Source organism: Schistocerca americana, chromosome 10, assembly GCF_021461395.2.
Source record: "Schistocerca americana isolate TAMUIC-IGC-003095 chromosome 10, iqSchAmer2.1, whole genome shotgun sequence".
Taxonomy (NCBI): domain Eukaryota; kingdom Metazoa; phylum Arthropoda; class Insecta; order Orthoptera; family Acrididae; genus Schistocerca; species Schistocerca americana.
In genome coordinates, this window is record NC_060128.1 from 190801540 (window position 1) to 190817821 (window position 16282).

The 16282-nt window shown below is 46.9% G+C and overlaps 1 protein-coding gene and 1 non-coding gene across 2 annotated transcripts in view; both read right to left on the reverse strand.

Annotated features, from left to right (window-relative positions):
• Positions 1-16282, reverse strand: part of LOC124552377 (AF4/FMR2 family member lilli) — a 717562-nt gene that overhangs the window by 409974 nt on the left and 291306 nt on the right. The gene's annotated exons all lie outside the window — the stretch shown is intronic.
• Positions 7060-7144, reverse strand: Trnas-gga. Its single transcript is given in 2 exon segments — positions 7060-7094; positions 7105-7144. It is a non-coding gene; the product is annotated as a tRNA-Ser (tRNA).

Genomic DNA, 16282 nt, shown 5'->3' on the forward strand with positions numbered 1-16282 from the left:
CGAGAATGTGCTGGCCAGGGCAGCAGTCAAACATTTTCTGTATCCAGAAAGGCCCGTACAGGACCTGCAACATGCGGTCGTGCATTATCCTGCTGAAATGTAGGGTTTCGCAGGGATCGAATGAAGGGTAGAGCCATGGGTCGTAACACATCTGAAGTGTAACGTCCACTGTTCAAAGTGACGTCAATTCGAACAAGAGGTGACAGAGACGTGTAACCAATGGCACCCCATACCATCACGCCGGGTCATACGCCAGTATGGCGATGACGAATACTCGCTTACAATGTGCTTTGACCGCGATGTCACCAAACACGGATGCGACCATCATGATGCTGTAAACAGAACATGGATTCATCCGAAAGAATGACGTTTTGCCATTCGTGCACACAGGTTCGTCATGGACTACAGCATCGCAGATGCTCCTGTCTGTGATGTAGCGTCAAGGGTAACCGCAGCCATGGTATCCGAGCTGATAGTCCATGCTGCTGCAAACGTCGTCGAACTGTTCGTGGAGATGGTTGTTGTCTTGCAAACTTCCTCATCTGTTGACTCAGGGATCGAGACGTGGCTGCACGATCCGTTACAGCTGTGCGGATGAGATGCCTGTCATCACGACTGCTAGTGATACGAGGCCGTTGGGATCCGGCACGGCGTTCCGTATTACCCTCCTGAACCCACCGATTCCATATTCTGCTAACAGTAATTGGGTCTCGACCAACACGAGCACCAATGTCGCGATACGATAAACCGCAATCGCGATAGGCTACAATCCGACCTTTATCAGAGTCGGAAACGTGATTGTACGCCTTTCTCCTCCTTGCAAGAGGCATCACAACAACGTTTCACCAGGCGACGCCGGTCAACTGCTATTTGTGTGTGAGAAATTGGTTGGAAACTTTCCTCACGTCAGCACGTTGTAGGTGTCGCCACCGGCACCAACCTTGTGTGAATGCTCTGAATAGCTAATCACTTGCATATCACAGCGTCTTCTTCCAGTCGGTTAAATTTCGCGTCCGTTGCACGTCATCTTCGTGGTGCAGCAATTTTAATGGCCAGTAGTGTACTGCAGTGGGAAAAGGCTTGGCGTAGTCCACCTGCATTTAGTAATGGCAAAAAAACGTGGGTGAAATCCGAAGGACGGATTAGAATGTTAAGATATATCCGCAGGGATTGTTGTAAAGTTTCAATTATCGGCTTGAAAAATTGAGAGTGAGACTAGTGACCTATGTGGGGGTTAGTTCTCAAAATATTCACCCCTCAGTGCGACACGTTTCTTCCAGCGATCGATGACTTGGCCAAGACCTCTGTTGCTATCTCTGTTGGTAGCCCATCGTCGCTAAACCTCGACGCACAGTATTCTAACAACTGGACCACGTGTAGCCCCAGGTAAACCAGCGTGAAACAAATTCGCTGGGAATGTGCGGCGAACAATACACGGTGCAGTCACATTAATGCGACCACCGCCTGTGTTCGACGTCCACGTGCGTTAACCACTCACAGACAGCAGATGGCAGCACTAGCAGTGGAGGGTATATAAAGCATGTCGGCGGGAGGGCCGCGGAGACAGTGCTGTCGTCGTAATTGTACGGAAACGGAGCGATTTATCTGACGTCCAAAACGTCATCATCATTGGCTTTCAGGCCAAGGGTGGAAGCGTTTCCGATACGGATAAGTCTGTTTACTGTTCTCGTGTCACTGCGGCTGTATATCGTGAATAGAAAAATGGCGCTTATCCGAAACCGGAGCCGAGGCAACCCTGGTGCACCACGGGTCATAGATGACAGAGTGTGAACGACGGCTGCAGAGATGTGTGCGGGCGAACAGACGGGCAACTGTTAAGCAGCTGACCGCACAGATGAAGCGAGGGGCTACCAAAACGAACAGTTCAGCGAACGTGGCTGCGTGTGAGCCTCCGCGGCTGGCGCCTGGTTCACGCACCCATGCTGACTGTTGTTCATCGGCTACGAGGGCTGGAATTTGCACGCCAGTATCACAGCTGGACGTCCACTGAGTGCCGACAGCTGGCCTTTTCAGATGTACGATGTTTTATGCTCCATCGGGCCGATGGTCGTTGGCGTGTACGGCGAGAAACGTCCGAAAGCAAACACCAAGCGAGAGTTATCGGAAGGATGCAGACGGGGGAAGGATCGATACGGTCTGGGGAATGTTTTCGTGGTATTCGCTGGGTGATCTTGTCATTATGGAAGGCACAGTGGATCGACACAAGTATATACCTTTGGCGACCGTGCCCACCACTACATGCAGTTTGTTTTTCTCGGCGCGATTTTATCTACCAGCAGAACAATGCAACGTGTCACACGGCCCGCAGCGTACGTGCGCGGTTCGAAGAGCTCGAGAATGAGTTTACCATACTCCTCTGGCCACCAAACTCTGCCGGTCGATGTGGCCGAGTGGGTCTAGGCGCTTCAGTCTCGAACCGCGCTACCACTACGGTCGCAGGTTCGAATCCTGCCTCGGGCATGGATGTGTGTGATGTCCTTAGGTTAGTTACGTTTAAGCAGTTCTCAGTTCTAGGGGACTGATGACCTTAGAAGTTGGGTCCCATAGTGCTCAGAGCCATTTGAACCATTTGAACCAAACTCCCCAGATTTAAATCCAATCGAGAATCTGTGGGACCACCTCGAGCGGGCTGTTCGCACCACGAACCCTCAACCGAGAAACCTAGTGCTGCTGGCCACGGAAGTGGAGTCGGCATGGCTCTTCATTCCAGTCAGTACCTTCCAGAACCTCAATGGCTCCCTTCCTGCACATCCATACTGCAAAATGTCGTTATTCAGGCTTTTGCCAAGGGGTAACAGTGTCACCAGACAGTGTGGCTAGTAGTGTAGTGTAGTGCAGCTAGTAGTATAGTATAATAGTAAAGTATAATATAGTATAGTAGTGTAGCTAGTAGTGTAGTGCAGTGTGGCTAATAGTGTAGTGCAGTGCAGCTAATAGTGCAGTGCAGCTAATAGTGCAGTGCAGCTAATAGTGCAGTGCAGCTAATAGTGCAGTGCAGCTAATAGTGCAGTGCAGCTAATAGTGCAGTGCAGCTAATAGTGCAGTGCAGTGCAGCTAATAGTGCGGTGCAGTGCAGTGTAGCTAGTAGTGTAGTGTAGCTAGTAGTGTAGCTAGTAGTGTAGTGTAGTGTAGTGTAGTGTAGTGTAGTGCAGTGCAGTGTAGCTAGTAGTGTAGTGCAGTGTAGCTAGTAGTGTAGTGCAGTGTAGCTAGTAGTGTAGTGCAGTGTAGCTAGTAGTGTAGTGCAGAGTAGCTAGTAGTGTAGTGCAGTGTAGTCCTGATAAAAATGTTCATCTAACAGTTTCAAGTTAGAATTCGTATCTTCTCAACCATGGGTTAACGATTTATCCTCAAGGAGATTACAGTCAACTGTTGCAACTCTGTTCCACATTTTTTTCAATTTTTGAAAAATTTTGGACACAAATTACAAAACTTAAGAGGTACTGTAACATTTTTCATTGTTTGGGAAAGTGAAAATGAGTATTAATTATCCCCTATTAGAGTAGAATTTCAGTTTGAAGACTTGTAGAAAGTTAAATTGTCGTTCAGGTTAACTTTAAATCAGTCTTAAAAACGCAGTGTTTTTCTTATTTCTAATGCTTTGGGTAAATTTGGGTCATGCCAAAAGGAATCAGGTGTTAACAAAAACTTGAAACGAACAGTGGTTATGGAGTATTACTAGTTTACTGCGAAATATAAGGATTTTTGTACCGACCTGGCATTGTTCAATTTGAATCACTGTCGTCAGAAGCTCTCGTCATAGCCGACACACGAAAGAATAATCACAAGTCTAATGGCTTTTAGGAAGATGGAAGGACAAATATACTAACTAGAAACGACAGCGATAACGGAACTGTTTCTTTTAATATGAAACAATAGATGTAGGTGGAACACCAACTATGTGAAACAAAAGTAGTAAATGGTACAAAGATATTCCGACTGGTAGAAACTTACCTAATGGACTGCATATAAATTCCTAAGAATAACTATTGCGCTGCAAATCTCACGTAATTAATCTCACTCAAAACTGAATAAACAGTTCAAACTAGAATCATAGCCTAGCACATACAGTCATGGTACTCCTGTTCACTTTTGTTACACGTGTGACAGCAGCGCTCGAAGCGGACAGAATGCTCCGCTTCTATATACCATGTCTGATGACTACCAATAGTATCACTTTCACTGATTTCTTATGTTTATAAAACGGAGCGTATGTAACATCATAGAAATCGGCACTAACTAAAAAAATGACACCACATTTGTCTTTCTTTAGTCTGCTAAAGATAGTGCGGTGTGTGGAGAATATCAAATGGCTAGTAAACAAAAGAAGACGACGTGCGTCTAGCCAACAACGCGAAGTTGTCTTCATTAGATTTTCAGTCAAATCAGTCAATGCGGAACGTAAGAGGCTTGAATGGAATGCAACGTAGCAAATAAGCGCCACAGTTGCAGCTGAAGGTAAAACGTCGCAGACGTGACAACGAAACGTCTAAAGTAGTAAAACTGTTTCCATACTCAGAAGTAACCAATTCGACAAAGTTTCTACATCTGAACCACAAAAAGTGCGAATATCCAATACATTCCCTTTTAAATCAAAAGTAATTACAATTACAAAAATAATCGTGTATTAGAAAATCGAATGAAGTGTAATGATGGGCGAATCATTAGACTCCGTACACAATTGTTACGTTTCAAGAAAGTGCCTCTCACAATAAGAACGAACAACAGAAATACACAGAAGCCGTGCCACAGCGATGTGCACGTTCAGACATGGCGGTAGTGTCCCGTACACCTGGTACAAGAGGACAGCGCATTCCCGTAGCTGTCATTTGTATTCAGACGATTCATATAAAAAGGTTTCCGAAGTGATCATCCCTGCGCGACAGGCATTACCACACTTTGAACGCAGAATGGCAGATGGAGCTACAGCAGAGGCTATTTCATTTTGGAAATTGTTAGGGAATTCAATATTTCGAGAGATCCGAAGTGTTAAGAGTGTCAAAATTGTTAAGGCTTTCCTGGCCCTTGTTGACAAACTGCCTATTGGCTTCTGTCTCGAGTTCTTCGGCCGACGTTCATCTGATGATTTTACTGACGTTTCGCCAGCACGAGTGGCTGGCATTGTCAAAGCTTCACCCTCCATTGCCGGTGGTGAACTGGAGCCGAGCTCCCGGCCGCAGACTATATGTGCCTGGCGCGCCAACGTCCGAGGGCTTCTCCGCGGTCATTTCCGGTGCGGTTCTCCTCTTGCAACACAGAAGCCTTACCACCTCGGCTGTACTGATTACCGAAGATTGATAAGAACAACGTTCTACTAAGACCGATTGTTATCGCTTCTGGTTGACCGACGCATAAAATGGCGAAACACTTGGCCTCTCTGCTCCAGCCACACGTGCGGAAGACCGACACATAAGTAAAGGACTCAGGACATTTCATTGAGAAGCTGAAGAAACTGAATCTTACACCAAACGACATCCTGGCCAGCTTTGATGTTGTTTCATTATTTACGAAAGTGCCAATCAGTGACGCTCTGGAGCACATCGGTTCCATTTTCCCACAAGACATCACAAAGCCCTTCCATGCATGTCTCACCACGAGCTACTTCACGTGGAATGGCGATTTCTACGAACAGCTGGAAGACGTCGCCACGGGTAGTCCTCTTAGTCCAGTGGTGGCCAACTTCTTCATGGAACAATTCGAAGCACAGGCACTGGACTCGGCGACTTGCAAACCTAAGGTGTGGTACAGGTATGTCGATGGTGCTTTCGTGGTGTGGAGCCATGGTGAAGGACAGCTCGGTGAATTCCCAAGACACTTTAACAACTTTCATGCCAACATAAAATTTACCATAGATGTAAAAAATGAGAAAAAACTGTCATTTCTAGATGTGCTGGTCACAAGAGATGACGAAAACCTGGGACACAGGGTGTATCGAAAACCGACACACACACTGACCGATACCTGCACAAACTATCAAACCACCACCCGAGTCAGAAAAGAGTCGCGACTAACACGCTCGTAACGAGAGCAGGACGAATATGTGAGCCGCAGCACCTCAGACGAGAAATGCAAAACCTGGAAAGTGTTCTGAGGAGCAATGGGTACTCCACAAATAATATTGGAAGTGTAACAGAGGCAAACACTCGGCGAAGTAAGGAATCAGAAAAAGAAATGGCGGGTACGGCCTTTCTGTCATACATTCACAAAGTGACGGACCGAATCGGTCGTATATTGCACAAACATGGCGTAAAGACGATTTTCAAACCGACAAGGAAGATCAAAGAGTGTCTTAGGTCGGCAAAAGAGAAAAGGGACCCACTTGCAATGTCGGGAATATACCGTAGGCCTATACCATGCACATGCGGAAAAGTTTATGTCGGAATGACTGGACGGTCAATCAACACCAGGATCAAAGAACATAAGCGACTCTGCAGGTTGGGGCAGGTGGAGAAATCGGCCGTGGCAGAGCACGCACTGAATGAGACCGACCACGTAATAAAATTCGCCGACAGGGAAGTTCTGGCTGTAGAGAAGCACCATCACACGCGCTTGTTCAGAGAAGCTGTGGAAATACAAAAACACGCGAACAGTTTGAACAAGAAAGAAGAAAGCCTTAAGGTAGACGGATCCTGGCTTCCCGTACTGCAGCGAACGACCGTCGCAGGTAGCAAGAGGAGAACCGCACCGGGAAATGACCGCGGAGAAGCCCTCGGACGTTGGCGCGCCAGGTACATATAGTCTGCGGCCGCGAGCTCGGCTCCATTTCACCACCGGCAATGGAGGGTGAAGCTTTGACAATGCCAGCCACTCGTTCTGGCGAAACGTCAGTAAAATCATCAGATGAACGTTGGCCGAAGAAACCGAGACAGAGGCCAATATGCAATTTGTTAAGACAGTGTCGAGACCCTCAAATATCAGGCATTTTAAAAAAAGTGGTTCAAATGGCTCTGAGCACTATGGGACTTAAGAACTGAGGTCATCAGTCGCCTAGAACTTAGAACTACTTAAACCTAACTATCGTAAGGACATCACACACATCCATGCCAGAGGCAGGATTCGAACCTGCGACCGCAGCGGTCGCGCGGCTTCCAGACTGTAGCGCCTAGAACCGCTCGGCCACCCCGGCCGGCTCAGGCATTTTCACTCAACGACTGAGAGCAGCAGCGTATGTGTAGAGTTGTCGGTGTTAACAGACAAGCAACACTGCGTGAAATAACGACAAAAATCAATGACAGACATACGAACATATCAGTTAGGAAAGTACGGCGAAATCTGACAGCAATGCGCTATAGCAGCAGACGACCGAGCAAGTGCCCTTGCTACCAGCACGTCGCCTCCATCGCCTCTCCTTGTCTCGTGATGATATCGGTTAGACCCAAGACGACTAAGAAACCATAGTTTGGTCACGTGAGTCCCGATTTCACTTGGTGAGAGCTGATGGCAGGGTTCGAGTGCGCCGCTGAAACCACGAAACCATGGATCCAACTTGTCAACAAGGCACTCCGCAAGCTGACGCTAGCTCTGTGATGGAGTGGGCTGTGTTTGCATGCAATTAACAGTGCCCTCTGGTCCAACTGAACCGGTAACTAACCAGAAATTAATTCGGCTACTTGGAGAGCGTGGATTTCATATTCCCAAGCAATGACGGTATTTCTATGGATGACAACGTGCCATGTCAGCGGACCACAGCTGTCTGCGATCGGTTTGAACATTCTGGACAGTTCGAGCGAATAATATCGCCAGCCAGATATGAATCCCACGAAACATTTATGGGACATAATAGAGAGGTCAGTTCATGCAGAAGATACTATACCGGCAATACTTTCGCAGTTATGGGCAGCTGTGTAGGCAGCGTAGCTGAATAGTTGTTTGGGGACTTGCAGCGAGGAGTTGCTGCACTATACTGGACGATATTAGGGGGTACCCCATGACTTGTCATCTCAGTGTATGCTTCACATGCATGAAATACACAAAAGATCCAAAGAAACAGGTACACCCGCCTAGTATCGTGCAGAACCTCCGCGAGCACGCCCAAGTGCCGCATTTCGACGTGGCATGGACTCGACTAATGTCTGAAGTAGTACTGGAGAGAACTGACAACATGAATCCTGCAGGGCTGCCCATAATTCAGTAAGAGTAGGAAGGGGTGGAGATCTCTTCTGAACAGCACGTTGCAAGGTATCCCAGATACGCTCAATAATGTTCATATTTGCGGAGTCTGGTGGCAAGCGGAAGTGTTTAAATGCAGAAGAGTGTTCCTGGAGCCACTATGTAGCAAATCTGGACGTGTGGGGTGTCGCATTGTCCTGCTGGAACTGTCGAAGCCCGTAGAAATGCACAATAGGTGTGAATGGATGCAGATGGTCAGAGAGGATGCTTACGTTAGAGTCGTATGTAGACTTATCACGGGACGCATATCACTTCAGCTGCACACGCCTCACACCATTGCACTATCTCCACCAGCTTGAACAGTCCGCAGCTGACAAGCAGGGTCCACGGATTCATGAGATTGTCTCCATACCCGTACACATCCATCCACTCGACAGTTAGAAACGAGACTCTTCCTACCAGGCAACATGTTTCCAGCTATCAACAGTCAAGGCGAGGCGTAAAGCTTTGTGTCGTACAGTCATCAACGGTACACTAGCGGACCTTCGGCTTCGAAAGCCAATATCGATGACGTTTCGTTGAATAGTTCCCACGCTCAAACTTGCTCATGGCCCAGCAGTGAAATCTGCAGCAATTTGTGGAAGGGCTACACTTCTGTCACGTTGAACGAATCTCATCAGTCGTCGTTGGTTCCGTTTTTGGAATATCTTTTACCGGCTGCAGCGATGTCGGAGACTTCATGTTTTGCAGGATTCTTGATATTCACAGCACACTCGCCCAATGGTTGTACAGGAAAATCCCACTTCATAGCTATCTCGCAGATTCTGTGTCCCATCGTTCGTGGGCTGACTTTAACACCACGTTCAATCTCACTTAAGTCTTAGTAACTTGCCACTGTAGCAGCAGTAACCGACCTAACAACTTCGCCAGACACTTGCCTTATACAGGCGTTGCTGACATCAGCGACATATTGTCTGTTTACATACGTCTGTATTTGTATAGGCATTCATGTACCGGTTTCTTTGGCGCTTATGTGTATTAAAAAAAAAAAAAGAAACATACACTACTGGCCATTAAAATTGCTACACTACGAAGATGACGTCCTACAGACGAGAAATTTAACCGACAGGAAGAAGATGGTGTGATATGCAAATAATTAACTTTTCAGAGCATTCACACAAGGTTGGCGCCGGTGGCGACACCTACAACGTGCTGACATGAGGAAAGTATCGAACCGATTTCTCATACACAAACAGCAGTTGACCGGCGTTGCCTGGTGAAACGTTGTTGTGATGCCTCGCGTGAGGAGGAGAAATGCGTACCATCACGTTTCCGACTTTGATAAAGGTCGGATTGTAGCCTATTGCGATTGCTGTTTATCGTACCGCGACATTGCTGCGCGCGTTGGTCGAGATCCAACGACTATTAGCAGAATATGGAATCGGTGGGTTCAGGAGGGTAATACGGAACGCCGTGCTGGATCCCAACGGCCTCGTATCACTAGCAGTCGAGATGACAGGCATCTTATCCGCACGGCTGTAACGGATCGTGCAGCCACTTCTCGATCCCTGAGTCAACAGACAGGGACGTTAGCAACTCAATGCCCATCTGTACGAACAGTTCGACGACGTTTGCAGCAGCATGGACTATCAGCTCGGAGACCATGGCTGCGGTTACCCCTGACGCTGCATCACAGAAAGGAGCGCCTGCGATGGTCCACTCAACGACGAACCTGGGTGCACGAATGGCAAAAGTGATTCTTTCGGATGAATCCAGGTTCTGTCTACAGCATCATGATGGTCGCATCCGTGTTTGGCGATATCGCGGTGAACGCACATTGGAAGCGTGTATTCGTCATCGTCATACTGGCGTATCACCCTGCGTGATGGTATGGGGTGCCATTGGTTACACGTCTCTGTCACATCTTGTTCGAATTGACGTCACTTTGAACAGTGGACTTTACATTTCAGATGTGTTACGACCCGTGGCTCTACCCTTCATTCGATCCCTGCGAAACCCTACATTTCAGCAGGATAATGCACGACCGCATCTTGCAGGTCCTGTACAGGCCTTTCTGGATACAGAAAATGTTCGACTGCTGCCCTGGCCAGCACATTCTCCAGATTTCTCACCAATTGAAAACGTCTGGTCAATGGTGGCCGAGCAACTGGCTGGGCACAATACGCCAGTGGTATCGCGTTTAATCTGCATGGACAGCTGTACCTGTACACGCCATCCAAGCTCTGTTTGACTCAATGCCCAAGCGTATCAAGGTCGTTATTGGTTGTTCTGGGTACTGATTTCTCAGAATCTATGCACCCAAATTGCGTGAAAATGTAATCACATGTCGGTTCTAGTATAATATATTTGTCCAATGAATACCCGTTTATCATCTGCATTTCTTCTTGGTGTAGCAATTCTAATGGCCGGTAGTGTATTAAAGGCATAGGTACCTAAAAACAGGCCGTATTAGAACGCAACGTAGTGTCAGATTTTCAAAGCAATCGGTCACGAACTTTCGGAGATAGACGATTTAGAACAAACGTACATCTGCCTTTTTATTTATACAGATGATACTGTGTTATCCGTACACCATGACAGTCGGGAAACAAGGAAGCAGCATTACGTTGCCCGATGGTGGACGCCGTCTCGGCCTGTTTTGGCGGCAGTGAACGCGCGCCTGTCCCCGCTGCTCGCTTTGCTCCTCTATCACAGTGACACTATCAGTATTCCCCGGAGAACAGGCGGGCCGTAATATTTCCATCGTCTCTTGGTTCGGCCGGCTTTCTGAATGCACGCCACCAGTCCCGGAACCCGGTGGGCTGCAATCGATCTTCATATTCACAGTGTCGTGCAAGACGTTTGAAACAGACTGGTGTACCCTTTGTCCAGTATCACCTCGAGAGCTATCCCTCATCTCTTCTGATTCCCTGTTCTCCACTTGAGAGACGATCCGCCACCACTCCACTCTTCGTCGTGGGCACAGTCGAGGTGAATACGCCACCTGATCAATGTATCACCTCCGCCATCTCAGTAGTGACTGTGGCAGCGTTGAACAAACGATACTACACTTGCTGAACGGACAGTGCCATTTTGTTTTCCCCCACCTAGCGGCAGGCTACGGTACTCTGGCGCGGGGATTTAACTGTGATCAAAAGCCGAAAACAGGTTGGTGAAAAGCCACAAAACATAAGAAACAATTTTATTGGGTTGGTAATTAAAACTTTATGGCTACTTCTATACACATCATCTGAAATATGGCGTTGGGTTTCCTGTATGTACAGGGTGGGTGGAAAGACGCCATACCTCTTAGAATCGGGTGCTTATTGGTTTGAATTCTGTCTGCACACGTATATACTTATGTACTAAGTGTCCATCACAACGATATGTTCCTCATTGCGCTGCAAACACATTTACACACGCATCCACGTTCTTCTTGGCATACTTTTGAGCATGTAGGGTGTTACGGTGCAAAATGCATCTTCAGCATCATTGCACAGTTCTCCGTTTGTAGCGTAACGACGTTCGGATCCGTGCGCCTTAATGGCTCCGCGTAACTAGTTGTCAAGTGTGGTCAGGGCAGGACTTCTATGTCCACATCCCAAGCTAACTGGTGTTGCTGATGAACCACAACCTCTGCACCGTCCTGGAAAGTGTTCATTTAGGAACTCGCTCACTGCAAGAGGGTAGCGAGGAAGCGCTCCGTCGTGCTGCAACCATATGCGTTCTGTAAGGCCCCTTTCGTCAAGCTGAGGTACTAACCACGTTTGTAAAATGTGTAAATTATTTGCGCCATTCACAGTCCCTTCAAAGAAATACGATCCATGCAGCTGATGTTAGGTCATCGCTGCCCATATCATTCTGTGTGTGTGTGTGTGTGTGTGTGTGTGTGTGTGTGTGTGTGTGTGAGAGAGAGAGAGAGAGAGAGAGAGAGAGAGAGAGAGAGAGAGAGAGAGAGAAACCTTAAGGGACTTAACTGCTAAGGTCATCACTCCCTAACCTTACACACTACTTAATCTAAATTATCCTAAGGACAAACACACACACCATGCCCGAGGGAGGACTTGAACTTCCGCCGGGACCAGCCGCACTGTCCATGACTGCAGAGCCTCAGACCGCACGGCTAATCCTGCGCGACCCCATATCATTACGTGAGGCGGATTCATTTCTTAACTCGAGAGTTTAACGAGGACTCTCTTCGGCCCATACGGCAATGTTTCTAACACGTGAGCTGCGTTAAATGACACATTCATCTGAAATCACTATCTTCGCACGGTTTACTGACTTAAGAAATCGAGTTAAAGAAGTACTGCATGCTAAAGCGCGGGCATTCTGGTCTCATTTAAGAACGTCAGTCGAAAAAGTCTGACCTAAAGGTCTTTTTTACTTGGTCTCACGTCACTGTCCTCGGTACACAGAGTTCCAAAGTATGCTTACGTATCGACTTCGTAGGAGATTTTTCAACAGAAGTGGAGACTGCGGGACCTATTCCTTCTTGTGTCTGTTTCCTGTCACTGTGCGGCCTGTCTGACACTGCCAAAAGCAAAAGCACGCCTTTCCTAATCCAGAAGTCTGGTATTTCGCATTGGCGTGTTATTAAACCTTTCCTAGAATGCTCACATAACCTCATTGTCTTCCCTGGGCGTTGTCGTTCGTGGACCTACACACTTGTCAGTAGGCTCTCCTCATTAGTGTAACTGTAACAGCTCACATCTGCGATGGCTGAAAAGTAAAACTCGATCGCGACGGCGAAAACACAGAAGCACGAATTCCAACAATTGATAAGGAGCAACATAGGAAGCAACCTGCGGAATAAGAATTGATGCTACACAGGGGATACAGGTGCCTCTCGCCCATCCTGCAGATGGAGGCAGTCGCAATGCAGTGATTGCAGGGCTTGGACAGTTCAGCCCGTTTTCTGGAAGCTTCCCTTTCCGATTTTCCGTGCTGCGAGCCAAGCTTGCGCAACGGGTGCGGGCAGTGGCCGATGCCGTCAATAATGCACGCAGCTCGGGGATTCCCCGCCCTCTCGGGACTGGCCTAGCCGGTGCACCCCGGTCACGCGAACTGGAATCTATGAGTGGGTGCAGAAACGACAGTGGAATGTGGCGGCCGGACGATGGAGAACCCGTGCAGGCTCGCAGGAGTTCACTTTACACACGTGTCACTCCTCAGTCCGGAAGCTAATAAACTGGCTGCTTTCCAAATGTGCCGGCATACTAGGGCGCTGAGATGCTCATTCGCTTGGTTTTGCAGACAGTGAGGAATCCCGGACAGGGGTGGAACATGCCAAATATTGTTTTTAAAGATTTCCTGTGGCTCCGGATATGGTCTATAGAAAATTCCGATTCAATCCTCACCCACATCTCAAAACACGAATCTCCACCTACTCGTACGTCTGCATAGACTGACGGAAAAATGTCTCAACCCCAAGGAGGAGTTGAACGACATAAAAGAAATTAAGGAATAAAAAGTCTTGATCGCAACTTTTTATTTTTATTGGAGCGACCGGTTTCGATTCTGTTTAAGAACCATCTTCAGTCTCTGAAAAAACATATTACCAGATAGAGGGATCGTTATAATACTAAGTACATATAGCAGAATGTAGAAGTGATAAATAAATAAATAAATAAATATACCCAGAACGATGGGTGGACCCCGTGGGCAAGTTGCGTCGACCCTCGACGCTGGAATAACTGCTAATCGGTCAAGGAGGGAACGGTTATTAAATAGGCTTGGTCACGCCCAACGTTCTGTGTGTGACATCATTGCTAGCCAATCACAAAGACGTCTATGATTAGGTAAATACAAGAAGTAGACTAAAAGTGCGTCATAATTAAATTATATCGTTATATCATTATAAATGATTATTCGTTATAAAATATAAACTATAAAGGTTCCTTGCTTTAAAATCAGCTAAAAGTACGCTGCCCTCTAATGTCAATTCTGTAAAAGATGCACCAAAGGATGGCTATATCGATTCCAACATGTTATATCGACAGAGCACGCTGGTCTTCACCTACAGCAGTCTTTGACAGCTCTGTAGACTGTCGAATCGGAATAGGACACCGTTTCCACGGCAACCCTCGATGTATCTTTGCTAGAAGCGTCTACCTGTCGATTTAGGAACCTTTGGTGCATCTTCGCAGAATAGTTAGAGGACAGAATGCTTTTAGCCGATTTTAAACCAAGGAACCTTTATAGTTTATATTTTATGACGAATAATCGTTTATACTGATGTTACGATATAATTTAATTATGACGTACTTTTAGTCTAATTCTTGTATTTACCTAATCATAGACGTCTTTCTGATTGTCTAGCAATGATGTCACAGGATGGTGGGCGTGACCAAGCCTATTTAATAACCGTTCCCTCCTTGTCCGATTAGCAGTTATTCCAGCGCAGCGCCGAGTGTCGGCGCAACTTGCCCATGGAGTCCACCCACCGTTCTGGGCATTTATTTATTAGTTCTACATTCTACTATATATACTGACTATTATAACGATCCCTATATCTGGTAATACGTTTTTTCAGAGTCTGAAGATGGTTCTTAAATAGAATCGAAACCGGTCACTCCAATAAAAATAAAAAGTTATTCTTTAAATTTAAATTGTAAAGATCGCTGATAATGTTTTCAAAATATTTTACATAAAAGATAGTTGGTAGGTGTGATTTTACATCTGAAAGATGGTGTATATTCAAATCTAGTGCCGGTGGCGTAAGAGAGGCGCTAACAACGTCACTAGAAGAGTTCATAGATAACAGAACGCACCATGTCATTCACAGTGGAGAGAAGTCTTCCGAAGTAAGTGTGATTTCAGGTGTGCCGCAGGGGAGTGTCGCAGGACCGTTGCTATTCACAATATACATAAATGACCTTGTGGATGACATCGGAAGTTCACTGGGCTTTTAGCGGATGATGCTGTGGTATATCGAGAGGTTGTAACAATGGAAAATTGTACTGAAATGCAGGAGGATCTGCAACGAATTTACGCATGGTGCAGGAAACGGCAATTGAATCTCAATGTAGACAAGTGTAACGTGCTGCGAATACATAGAAAAAAAGATCCCTTATCATTTAGCTACAATATGGGAGGTCAGCAACTGGAAGCAGTTAATTCCATAAATTATCTGGGAGTAGGTATTAGGAGTGATTTAGAATGGAATGATCATATAAAGTTGATCGTCGGTAAAGCAGGTGCCAGACTGAGATTCATAGGAAGAATCCTAAGGAAATGCAATCCGTAAACGAAGGAAGTAGGTTACAGTACGCTTGTTCGCCCACTGCTTGAATACTGCTCAGCAGTGTGGGATCCGTACCAGATAGGGTTGAGAGAAGAGGTAGAGAAAATCCAACGGAAAGCAGCGCGCTTCGTTACATGATCATCTGGTAATCGCGAAAGCGTTACGGTGATGACAGATAAACTCCAGTGGAAGACACTGCAGGAGAGACGCTCAGTAGCTCGGTACGGGCTTTTGTTAAAGTTTCGAGAACATACGTTCACCGAGGAGTCAAGCAGGATATTGCTCCCTCCTACATATATCTCGCGAAGAGACCATGAGGATAAAATCAGAGGGATTAGAGCCCACACAGAGGCATACCGACAATCCTTCTTTCCACGATCACGAGACTGGAATAGGAGGGAGAACCGATAGAGGTACTCAAGGTACCCTCCGCCAAACACTGTCGGGTGGCTTGCGGAGTATGGATGTAGATGTAGACTATGAGGATGCAAATTAGGTTTGCTTTAAGTACACGCTGTAAGGGCTGAGAGCGTTAGTTGCGTTGGAGAGTGGAGGTGGTGGTGTTGATGTTACTCAGGAATGCCTTTAAGGCCGTTATTAGCACCCTACTGAGTCTGAACGAGGTGTTCTAGGGCCACAAGAAGCTGGATGTTCCTTCTGCAATACTGCAGCAACACTTCGCAAGACGTAGCCACTGTACATGATCGCTGGCAGCAGTGCTCACGAGTTGAACATTCGCAAGTACACCAGGAGCTACGGAGAGGGAAGACCATCGTGTTCGACGTATGGCTGTGGCGCATTGCACGACATCTGTACCACTGTGACACAGCGAACTGTTACAAATTTGTTACTTGAAGAATAGCTCCGATCCAGATGCCCTGTAGTGGTGCATTCCATTGACCCCAAACC